Here is an 11,982-nt window from a genome sequence, read left to right on the forward strand (position 1 = left end):
GGGGTGGAGAGTTATTGAATTTGTTGAATTAAGCTGCTTTATCATCTTTGTATTCCCAGAACAGTTCTTGGAACATAGTCAGCATGTAAGAAATGCTGGTTGGATGAATGAATGAGTTGTTCCCACCTCTACGTGAGTTTGTTAGCTCCTTCCTAGAGGGATGCTAAGTTGAGAGCAGATTTCAAAGGAATGGAATTGGGAAAGAAAATGTGAAAATACCAAAGGCCACAGGGTAGGGAAAGGACAAGAAAAGATAAATGAAAGGCTATTGAATCGACCTGATTGCCCCTTATGTTTTTGCCTCCCTACTGTTCTAGGTCTAGAGATGTTCCAGTAAATATTTAATAACCAGCTTTCCAGGAAACAAACGGGTGCATGACATACTTTTAAGTCTAATCTGTATTAGCAACATTTTCTGGATCCCTTTCTTATTTAAACAATCAATAAAACAATTCATCAAATCTTGATTTGTAGCATTTAAAAAATTCCAAGGTGTAAAAGGCTCATACTGGAAATTTAACAATGGACTCTCCCAGGACTGGAAGAGCCGACTCCGGCACACCCCTGCCTGAGTTCCAGCAATTTCTGGGTCTTGCTGTTCATTCTGCAGCTTGGAGCTCTCTCCCTTCATTCTTTCTTATCATTTCATTATATCTGAGCACCTGTCAAAAGGAAGATGTATGATTGAGTAGCTCCCCTGTTATTTTAATTTGCAAAACCTGCCATCCGTCTTCAGAGCCCCTGGCTGGGGTGGGGGCAGCACTAGGATCCATGTTTTTGTTCCAGGCACAGGGAATGAATTCATCTTTCCCTTGCTTTGATTATATTGCTTGATGGATCCCAAGTTTCACGTATTGGCTGTCCTGCCAAGAGATGAATATAATACAAATTGGGTGGAGAGGGGGAGGGGGAAGCAGGGAAGGAAAAGACACTTCTTCTCCTTTATCATCACTCAAAAAGAGATGATGGGATTTTTGTCAAACTTTCAAAAAGAAGAAGAAAAACAATCCCTGGAAAGAATGAAAAGATTTATTGGCTGAGATCTGTCCTGAAGAGCACCAACTGAAAAGGACTATTGTCAAGGTCTTGAAAGGGAAGATTTAGCTACAGTGAAGGTGCCTGAGGATCTCTCTCCTTATGGTCCAAACAGGTGACCGTGGGAGACCAGAGGCCATCACTGGGGCCCGTGGGGGCCCTTCTGCCATTGAATTTCACTCCCATGCTTCTCCGCTTCTGCTTTTCCTTCTTTTCTTTTTCTTCCTCCTCTATATTTGGCTTCTTTTGTTTCTTCTTCTTGCTCCTTCTTATTTCCCTCCCTTTGTCTTCCTTTCTTCCTTCTTCCTCTCTATTTGCTTTCTTCTGCTTCTGCCAAGTCCTTATTTTGAGGGGAAAAATTTGAGGTTTTGTCTCAAATCACACATTTAGTAAACTGGAAAAGGATGGAAAATTAATTCTCAGACTTCAAATGCAGCACTTTTTCCTATTGTATCTCTCTCTCTCTCTCTCTCTCTCTCTCTCTCTCTCTCTCTCTCTCTTTCTCTCTCTCTCTCTCTCTCTCTCTCTCTCTCGTCTCTGTCTCCTGTCCCTCTGTCTCGATCTCTGTTTTTCTTTTTCTCTCTTTTCTCTGTTTCTCTTTCTGTCTCTCTCTGTCTCTCTCATTTCCCCCCCCCCCCAATTCTTCACTGACCATCAAATAAAGTTCAAATTTTCCACCTGGACACTTATGCTTTCTGTAACTGCCCCCTCCCCTCTACCCTTCTCTCCCACTCTTCTCCACATGTGCCCTCTCCCGGCCTTCCTTCAGCCCCCTCCCCCGACACCTCCAGAATGCCTGATTCTTTGCTCATGCAGTTCCTCATGAATCCCATCTTCAGCATTCCCCCTCCAGAGCCAGCCTTTAAATCTCAAATTAAGTTACAGCTCCTTCCCAAACCCCTCCTAGAGAATCCCGGGCTTGGGCTTCTCTCACTCCTCAGCCTCCTTCAGTCCATATCCTGTCCCACTCTGCCGGTATGACTCATGGCTCCCAGCTCTAGGTCCCAGATACAGGAGCCTGCAGAGATCCCTGACCCTTTTTAAAGCAGGAACAGAATCTGGAGCTACCATGATGTTCACCCAGAGATGTCCCAGCAGCCTTCATTCCCAACTTGTTTCTGCTGTGAATCCTCCTTATAATATGGGTGGCAGGTGGCTAAGAGGACTGGTCTGGCTTCAGAGCCTCAGGGATAGGGATGGGGTCTCCACAGACCCCCATGTCACTTCTTTTGCCCCACAGTGGGATTGAACAAGAGGCAAGGACAGATAAAACTGATGGAGGAAAGTAACTGGATGAGTGGAATTAAACAACAAACAGAATCTTGGGAAGGCCCAAGGAAGTGCCTTACGACTGCTGAGGTCCAGAGTTTCCAAAGCTGTTTTTTCATTCTGGGAAGCCTAACGGCCCCTGGCTCCTGCCACTCTTTACAGGGCTCTGCTTGCCAGCATCCTGAGCGGGCAGGACATACAGAGCCGGTGGAGGGGCAGCTGCTCCAGACATCACCTCTGCTGTAATGAGCTTCTTTAACCAGACGGAGGACAGGACAGCAGCTCCGGTGAGCTGTTAATGAGCTGTGTGGGCTGACCTGAGGTGAGAAGGGGCTAGAAGGCTTGGACCTGAATTATTCAAGAAGGTAAAAGGCTGCCCACAGAGCTCCCTGGCCTTTCCACTCCTCTGCCCTTGCAGGGGCTGCTCCAGATTGCTGCAGACATTTGCTTGCTATCCTCCGTCCCTTCCTCTTTTTGGGGGGTGATGAAGACTGAGACCATCCATTGAGATCTGCCGTGCTCCCGCCACCCCTGCCATGGGTGGTTCTATTCATGCTCAGGGAAATCATGGTGGGATGGTACCAAGAAAGCCCTTCTAACCCCAAGGTGTCTTCTCCAGTCCTGCCATATGCCTGAAATTCCCCCTTTAGTGCTCTCTCTCTCCCTTTGGGTTTCTGTAATTCTAAAATATAAATCCTTCTTGGGAGGAGAAACTTATACCATGGCTTTTACTCAGTGGGTCTAAGTCTATAAAGGTTTCTGCTGTGGCAGATGTCTGTGTGGGGAGGGGGGCAGTGAGAAAAGGGAAGGGGAGCGTGTATGAGAGGAAGAAGAGTGCTGATTCTGCGGGGTGGAAATGGGGATTGTCTGGAGAAAGATTCAGAAGCTTCCCCAAGTGCTCCCAGAGAGGAGTCCCAGGTCCTGGATCTCACCTCTCTCAGACAGCCCTTTCCCGTCACTTCCTGTTCCTCCATCCGTGGCTCCCCTGGTCAACTTCCAAACTGTCTAGTCCAACTTCTAGGAGACTCGGTTCCTGGAACAGGTTTGAGAATCCTTCAGCCCAACGTGGTCACTGCATCATAAGTAGACTGGTTGCTAGAAGGGCCCTCGGAGGCCCCTATTCAAAGCTTCTTTGGGTCACGATCCCATGTGGGACCTCATGGGTGAATTATGATTTATTACGAGTAAATGCTCAATTTGTGTAACTACTTTATGTGACCATCTACCTGGGGCTGCATAAAAGTTCCTTGTTGAAAAGGAGGCTCAAATGGAAAAAGTTTAAGAAGCCCCAATCTCATCCAACCCTCTCATTTTCCCGACAAGGAAACTGAGGGCTAGAGAGATGAAGGCCTTGTCTAAGTGACAGAGACAGGAATCCACCTGGTCTTGCACTGAGTGCAAGCTCAGCCCCTTCTTTAGGAAGCACAAATCACTAACACATTTTACCCAGGGTGGTCGGAGCCCTTTGGACAGCATTTCCTCCAGAGATAATGGGTTTTCTTTTGAACACTTCCAGTGACAGGACACTCACTACCTCCAAGGGAGCCTGTTTTGTTGTCAGACTTTTTAAACAACAGCCTATGAGTGAATCTGATTTTAACGAGACGCAGTTATTAGCTGAGGTCCCAACGTGTCTCTCTGCCAGCTTCCATCAGCTCAGTGGTAACCCATAGGCCATAATGGCACGAAGGTCGGCAATTTTGTATCTCACAATTGCTAATCCGTGCCAAATTCCCTTCAAACCACAGAGATGGACTTTTCCTATTCCTACGTTGAAGAAAACAGGGCAGAATCCACCAACATAGTTAAGCCATAACTAGGAGCAAAAGGGGTTTGGGTGGGGATGGGAATGATGAGTAAAGCAAGGGAAGAATAAGGTATTTTGATTTTCTTTGAAGGATAAACAAGCCAATCAGATGAGAAGAGGGGAGCTCATGTTTTTATGCTAGATAGATCAATAGACAGATGGATAGATAGTGTTATATGCATACATATATATGAATAAATGTGTATATGTGTATATACACTTTCATATACATGTAAATGTGCATGATATATACTGTGAATCCACACATTTATACACACATGTTTTAATACATGCATGCACTCACAATGCAGACATGTGCATATACATGCATTATATATGAAATAATATATGTACAAACCCATGCGCTCATACATACATGTACACATGTATGTATATGAGCACACATGTATAAATACATGGGGTGTGACCCCATATAAACACATGTATACATGTGTGTTCATATGTGTGTACATGCCTTGAAGACTGCGTGATTAATTTCTGCCAAATATCAAGCAGCAATTTTGACATAATAATGGTCTTTAATTGGGACAACAGCCTTCAATTAAAAGGAAAAAAATTCTTCCTTCCCCTAGCTTCATTTCTCTCTCCCCCCTCCTTAATTCCTCAATTCAGTTCAGTGAAAACCAATAGCAAGTACCTCCTATGAGTATCACACTGTGCTGGTGACTGGGAGAGACACTCAGTTTAAATGAATTCCAGCGTCTGATCTGGGAGATTTTACAATCTAGATTTTATGGACACATACACAGATAGCTATAATATCTAATAACACACGACAAGCACATAATGGAGAATCGAAGGGATATATGAGGTGCGAGAGGGAAGGTCATTACCAGCAGAACAGATGCAGAGAGAAGAGGGTGGGTTGCAAAGGACAGGCAGGGAAGGGTAAGGAGGAAGACATTTCAAGCTTAGACCAAACAGCGTAACTATGAGATAGGATGCAGGACCATTTTGGGGAGGTGGAAGTCTAGACCTATAATTCTCCCAAAGAACCTTTCTGCCAAGATAAGTCAGCACTTTCTCGGCTGACGTTTTGTGGCAGTTAGTGGACAGAACACTGACTCTAGAGCTAGGAGGACCCAAGTTCAGATCCAGCCTCAGTCACTTCTGTGGTTTGTGACCTGGATAATTCACTTAATCCTGATTTCTTCTAAAATGTTTCTGAGGCACTGGGACATCATATAACTTCCCTACACAGTGTCACAAGAGGGACTTGAAACCAACCCTGTAAGCATCATATCAACCTGCCTCACACAGAGCTATATTATTAATTATATATTATTTATATTATATTATTATATTAATTATATATAATATAATAAAAATAAAATTATATATTAATTATATATTAAAGAGCTATAAAAGAATAATGAAGGAAAGTAGTATGAGAAAAAGCAGGAAAAGTAAGGATGGCATCAGGACGATACTGATACACACTGAATAACTGGCTCTCCAAAAAAAAGTTCATGACATACTTTTAAATTTAAACCACCTTATTCACATTTTATCTATCACCTTCTTATGTTTAAATAATCAGCAAAACAATAAATCAAGCCCTGCAGGATTTGTAACATCTACTTATATAAATGTTCAGACTGAAAACTTAACAATTTTGTCTATCTTAAGCCAGCTTGAGCTGGTTCCAGTCTACTCTGAATAGAATCCAATTATGTAAGGTCTTAAATGCCAGGTAGAGAAATTTGAGCTTTTTCTGGAAGGTATTAAGAAGGCCCTGAAGTGTTTTAGTCAGGGCCAGATCTATTCACATGGAAGTTTAATCTGACTGGCAATTGTGTAGAAGGTAAATTGGAGAGGGCAGAGGGTAGAGCGGGGAAGAATTGGTCAAAAGCCCCATGTCTTAATTTAGGAAGATCTCCTAAGCGCATTATTGGTGGTACAAGAAGAGAATATTGATATGATGGAAAGAATTATTAATTATGATTAATCAATTAAGTATTATATAAAGGTTATCTATTAATAGTCTTTATATAGTACTTAACAAACCTTTATAAAATGTTTTAAGATCTGCAAATAAATATAATCTCATTGGATGCTTTTAGCAACCCTGAAGGAGGGGCATTCTATTATTGTGATTTTACAGATAAGGAAACTAAGGCAGAGGTTACACAGCTAGTAAGTGAAATCCAAGGATAATGTTCCACCTGCTGTACCACACAACTAGCGTGAGAATCTAAAGAACATTAATCACTGGATGAAGAAGGAAAGAGTCAAAGGTTACACTGAGGCTATGGAAATGGTATAATGGCTGAACTGGGATGTCATTGAAAGAAATAGAAAAATCTGTAAATCAATTAATGAACAATATTAATCACCTACTTTTTCCTGGACATAAGAGGAATAGACTTAATTCATGTCAAGTTTAGGTGATAATAGGGTATCTGGGTAGATTGTTCTGTAAGCACTTGGGACTATACATTTTGGGAGTTTGAGTTGAGAGTTTGGGACAGAGGTTAAGATAAGAGATATAACTTCTTCCCTCCTCTCAGTAATAAACTTCTGACTCATTTCCTGATGCTCTCCCAAGATTTTGTGATGAGGAAAGAGAGACTATGGCTATCTGGGAAAACCTCCTTCACACTTCAGTCTACAAGCTGATCTATCTAAATAAGCCCATGAGAGCTTGAGGGAAATATGGAGCCAGGAAGAAAATACAAATGTTGGGAAGGAAGTGGTCAAGGGAGAGGAGAATTGGAAATGACAAGGAAGGGCAAGGCAAAATCAAGTAGCTGAAGTGGATTCTAATCAGGGGAGGACTCCTCCTCAGCCTTGATCTGACAGTCTATTAAGAGTTTATGTAGCCAAACTCAATGCTGGTTCACTGATCCAGCTATTTATCTCCATTTTAGGATAAGTATTATATTGTAACATACTTCTTGAATGTTTAAGGGACTGTATGAAGCAGGGATATCTGTGTTTCTCTATTAGTATCATTCTGTTTGTGTTACTTCTGCAGAGCTTGTTCATTTGGTTCCAGGTTCCAGGAATTGGATGTTTTAAAATAGTTTTTTTCCCCCAAATATATGCAAAGATAGTTTTTAACATTTAACCTTTGCAAAACCTTGTGTTCCAATTTTTTCTCCCTCTCTCCTTCTTTTCTCCCTCCCTAAAGACAGCAGGCTAAATGTGTATGATTTTTCTAAATGTTTTTTTCATATTCATCATGCTACACAAGAAAAATCAGATTTTAGAGGAAAAACATAAAAAACAAGCAAAAAAATAAAGATCAAAATATGCTTTAATCCACATTAAGATTTCATAGTTCTTTCTCTAGAAGCAGATAACATTTTACATCCAAAATTTATTGGATTTCCCTTGGATCACTGAATTGCTGAGATGAGCCAAATCTATTATAGATGATCACCATACAATCTTGTTGTTGCTATGTACAATGTCTACCTGGTTCTGCTCATTTCACTCAGGATCAGTTCATGTAGGTCTTTCCAGGCCTTTTTGAAATCATCCTGCTGGTTGTTTCTTACTGAACAATAATATTCCATAACATACATATATCATAACTTATTCAGCCCTTCCCCAACTGATGGGCATCCACTCAGATTCCAGTTTCTTGCCACTACAAAAAGGACTGCTACATTTTTACACATGTGGATCCTTTCCCCTTTTTAATGATCCCTTTGGGATACAGACCCAGGAAACACACTGCTGGGTCAAAGGGGATGCACACTTTGATAGCCCATTGGGCAGAGTTCCAGTTTACTCCAGGAGGGGGATTTTGCCTCTATATTCTCTAAAAGAGGAAAGATTTTCAACCAAGACCTCATGGGTCTTTGTGATTAGGTGGGGGAACGTGGTGCACCTAGGAATAATAGGGAGAATAGAGCACTGGGTCTGAAGTCAGAAAGACTTATCTTTATGAGTTCAAATCTGGCTTCATACACTTTCCAGCTGTGCTAGCCTGGGTAAGTCACATAACATTGCTTGCCTCAGTTTCTCTATCTGTAAAATGTCAAATCATTCCGGGATCTTTGTCAAGAAAATCCCAAAGTGAAAACAACCGAACAATAATAAAAGAGGAATTTGGGGAACGAGGCTTTTTAAGTTAGACTGTGGTGTAATGGACAGAGGCCCAGCTGGCTTCTGATTTGAAATGGCTGTGTAATCTTGGGAAAATCCCTTAATCTCAATGCTGGGGCAGTTCTCTAAGTGCCAAGGTGGCGTTAATGTGCCCAGGTAGCAGTAGTTTTCTTCTGAGAGACTTCCCAAACCCACATGCTGTCCATGACATTCCCAAGTGCTCCCAAACCAGATTTTGATGTAATTCCTACCTGATTTTTATGTTCATGTGTTAAAAAAAAATAAACATGTGGATTTCAAAATCCACAGGGATCCTTATGGTTTAGTGACCTTTTTTTTTTAAATTTGAATTTGACATACCCAGTCCTGATCCTCTCATTACAACTGGTCTCTCTCCTTCCTTTTCATTCCTCCTTTTCTTCCCACCTGAGTCCTATCCCTTTACCCACAACCCTCCTTTCCTCTTTCCCTCCCTCCTTTAGTGTGTCCTCATAGGGTTTCAAGCACATCCATTCTGCCCTTGGTACCATGTGGGGATCTGATTCTCTGTCCACAATTCACCATGTGTAAGCAGAAGGGCTGTGAGTTGCCGCGGGGAGGCAATGGCTGGCAGGCTGGGGAAGGTCAGTCTCCACATTAATATCCGTGGGATAGCTCCCTCTTCTCACAGAGATCAGAGCTTTGGACTAGGACGTCATCTGGTTATCAGCTTTGGTTTAGCCTGAGCAAAGATCGCTGATGTTAAAGCCCTCATTGGCCCTGTCGCCATTGTTCTTGGAGCTTGGAAACTGGTTTCTGTCCTCACAAAGGAGCTAATTCACTCTTTTTATCTCTTTCCCGGACTGTTAAAAAAACCAGCCTCAGTTTCCTCATCTGTAAAATGGGAGCAATAACGGCACCTACTTCATAAGAAATGTGTGAGGATCAAATGAGATAATTGCAAAAGTAGTTATTTTTAACCTCTTTAGAGTAACGATCTGGGAGTGACTTAATTGGGTTTTGCCTCTCTTCCTATCCCGGCCACTTAGCACAATAAATGACATGTAATAAAAGTTTAATAAATGCTTGTGACTGCTTGACATTTTATAATTCCACACATTTTAGGAGGAAGGATTGTTTCACTCTTTACCCTGTCAACAATATCGTTGGGACCCAAAGCAGGAAAACAACTTGAGCTGCCAACTCCCACTCAAATCTAAAGGAGACTTAACATCCCCATATGATTATTTTGAGACAATTTAAACACCTGGGAGGCAGATCTATTGCCCACACACCGAATACATGCTCATTCCAGTTTATAGTCCCCCTTCTCCCCTTATGTGCAGCCAAATGGAGTATGTGCCGAGTGCCTAATTACAGAGCTTGATTGGGAATCTCTCCTCTGCCACTTCCTAGCTAGCAGAGCAAGTCATTCAATCATTGTGGGGCCTCAGCTTCCTGATCTGTAAAATGGGCTTGACCTCGAAAGGCCCTGCCCTATTCTAAAGCTATGCTCCTGTGATCTGCCCACATTTAGACTTCTGTGCCCTGAGTCTCTCTATGGAATAGCCCCTAAATATGTCTGAATAGCCCCTAAAAATGTCTGAGCTTCTACCCCCTCAGAGGCTCAGGCTTTGTTTTTAAACCATTCAAAGAATTAAGGTTCTAATGTCAGAACCATTCTTCATCACAATTACTTGTGACAATCTAGACTTACAATATTTTCTGGAGACTGGGCTTCCCTATTTCACCCAGACTGGAAGTGCTATTGTCAGTTATAACTTCTGGAAGCTTTAACCTGTTTTATTTGTGAACCAGGCCAGTTCACCCATCATGAAGCAGCCTGATGGCCTCTTCCTGATCCACAGGCTTTATCATATTGGAAATAGACAAGTATGGACACTCATTTGGGTCTAGCCAGCTTAAGTGACTCATCAGTCTCAACTTCCTTAGCAGGAGGAACTCAAGACCCATTGCACCAACTAATTGTTCTTCAAGGCTTGAGTTTTCTTTCTTTCCTCCTCCTTTAATAGTATTTATTTTTCCAAATACTTCAAAGATAGTTTTCAACATTCACCTTTGCAAAACCTTGTGTTCCAATTTTCCCCTCCCTTCCCCACCCAATCTGGTATAGGTTAAACACACGCAATTCTTCTAAACATATTTCCATATTCATTACGCTGTGCAAGAAAAATCAGAACCAAAGGAGGAGAAAATATAAAAAAAAATAAAAATATTATGCTTTGATCCATATTCAGTATCTATAGTTTTCTCTAGATGCAGATGGCTCTTTCCATCCTAAGTGTATTGGAATTGACTTGAATCACTTCATTGTTGAAAAGAGCCATGTCCATCATAGTTGATCATCACATAATCTTGTGTGTACACTGTTCTCTTGGTTCTGCTCCCTTCACTTAGCATCCAGTTCATGTCAGTCTTTCTGATCAGTCAGGCTTTTCTAATATCAGCCTGCTGGTCATTTCTTATAGAATAATATTCCATAACATTCATATACCAGAACTTATTCAGCCATTCCCCAACATATTAGCATCCACTCAATTTCCAGTTCCCTGCCACTACAAAAAGGGCTGCTACCTTTGTACATGTGGGTCCTTTCTCCCTTTTTAGGATCTCTTTGGGATACAATAGACACACTGCTAGATCAAATGGTGTGCAGTGTTTTGTATCTCTGTGGGAATAGTACCGATTGCTTTCCAGAATGGTTGGATCATTTCACAACTCCAAGAAGAAAGCTTGAGTTTTCCCAAAGAAATTCCTCCTGGGGTATCCAGCTGAAAAGCCAAAGACTTCTTTAATGATTCCATTCTGATCATCATAAACACATCCAATAAGTGAGTCCACTTCCTCCCTTCTCCTAGATCAGTCCATCACTGATGAAACTGTTTACCCAGAGACTCCAGCTCTTTCATCTGCTGTCTTCAGGAAGCCTCCAAGGAGAAGAGGTCCTATTGCAGCATCTGCTGCTGGCAGCACCTTCTGCCTTCCTGTCCCCTTAGTTCACAGCCCTATTTCCCTGTTAAAGATAATCCTCTGATATGGATGAGACTAAGACTTATCAAAGTCAGATATAACTTACTGACCTAATCCAGCCCCTTACAAGGATCAAAAACCAGGAGGGAATTTTCCAAGACAATAGGGGAATAATAAGTTATAAACTCACCCAGTCAAACCAACATAACCGGGAAGGGATGATGGTCATAACCAGAGCCTTTCTTCAAGGAAACAATTTGCTTTGGCAATAAAAGGTTAAACAAAAGCATAGTATGTGTTTGCTGAGAGTTCTTCCTTCACTGTGGCTACCAGGGGAAGTAAGATCTTTAAATTAATTCCATATTTAATTTTTATGTCCTTATTCAAGTAAACAATTTGCCTTAGGAATAAATGGTTAAACAGAGGCACAGTATGTTTGCCAAGAGTTCTTTCTTCATTGGCTATCAGATAATGATTTTTAATTTACTTCCACATTTAGCCTTGGTCTCTTTAGAAGCAATGTTCCCAAAGCACCTTAGATTGTTATTGGGACAAACTGTTCATCCTGAGCCACTTGCATCCTCCAAACCCATTTCTATCCATCCCTCTTCCTTGTGGATGGGAGTAGTTCATTTTAAAAGACTGAATTTCCAAAGACAAGGGAGAGCTATGGGTCAGTTGGAAGGAGCTGGGGGTGACTTATAGATCATATATGGACCCTAGGTTGGCCCCTACATGGAGCAGCTTATATCCCCCCAGGCTGTCACATGGAGAGACTGGGGCTAAGACTCAGGACCCCATTTCCCTCTCTCATTCTGCATATA

This window comes from Sarcophilus harrisii, chromosome 2 (genome assembly GCF_902635505.1).
Source record: "Sarcophilus harrisii chromosome 2, mSarHar1.11, whole genome shotgun sequence".
Lineage (NCBI taxonomy): Eukaryota > Metazoa > Chordata > Mammalia > Dasyuromorphia > Dasyuridae > Sarcophilus > Sarcophilus harrisii.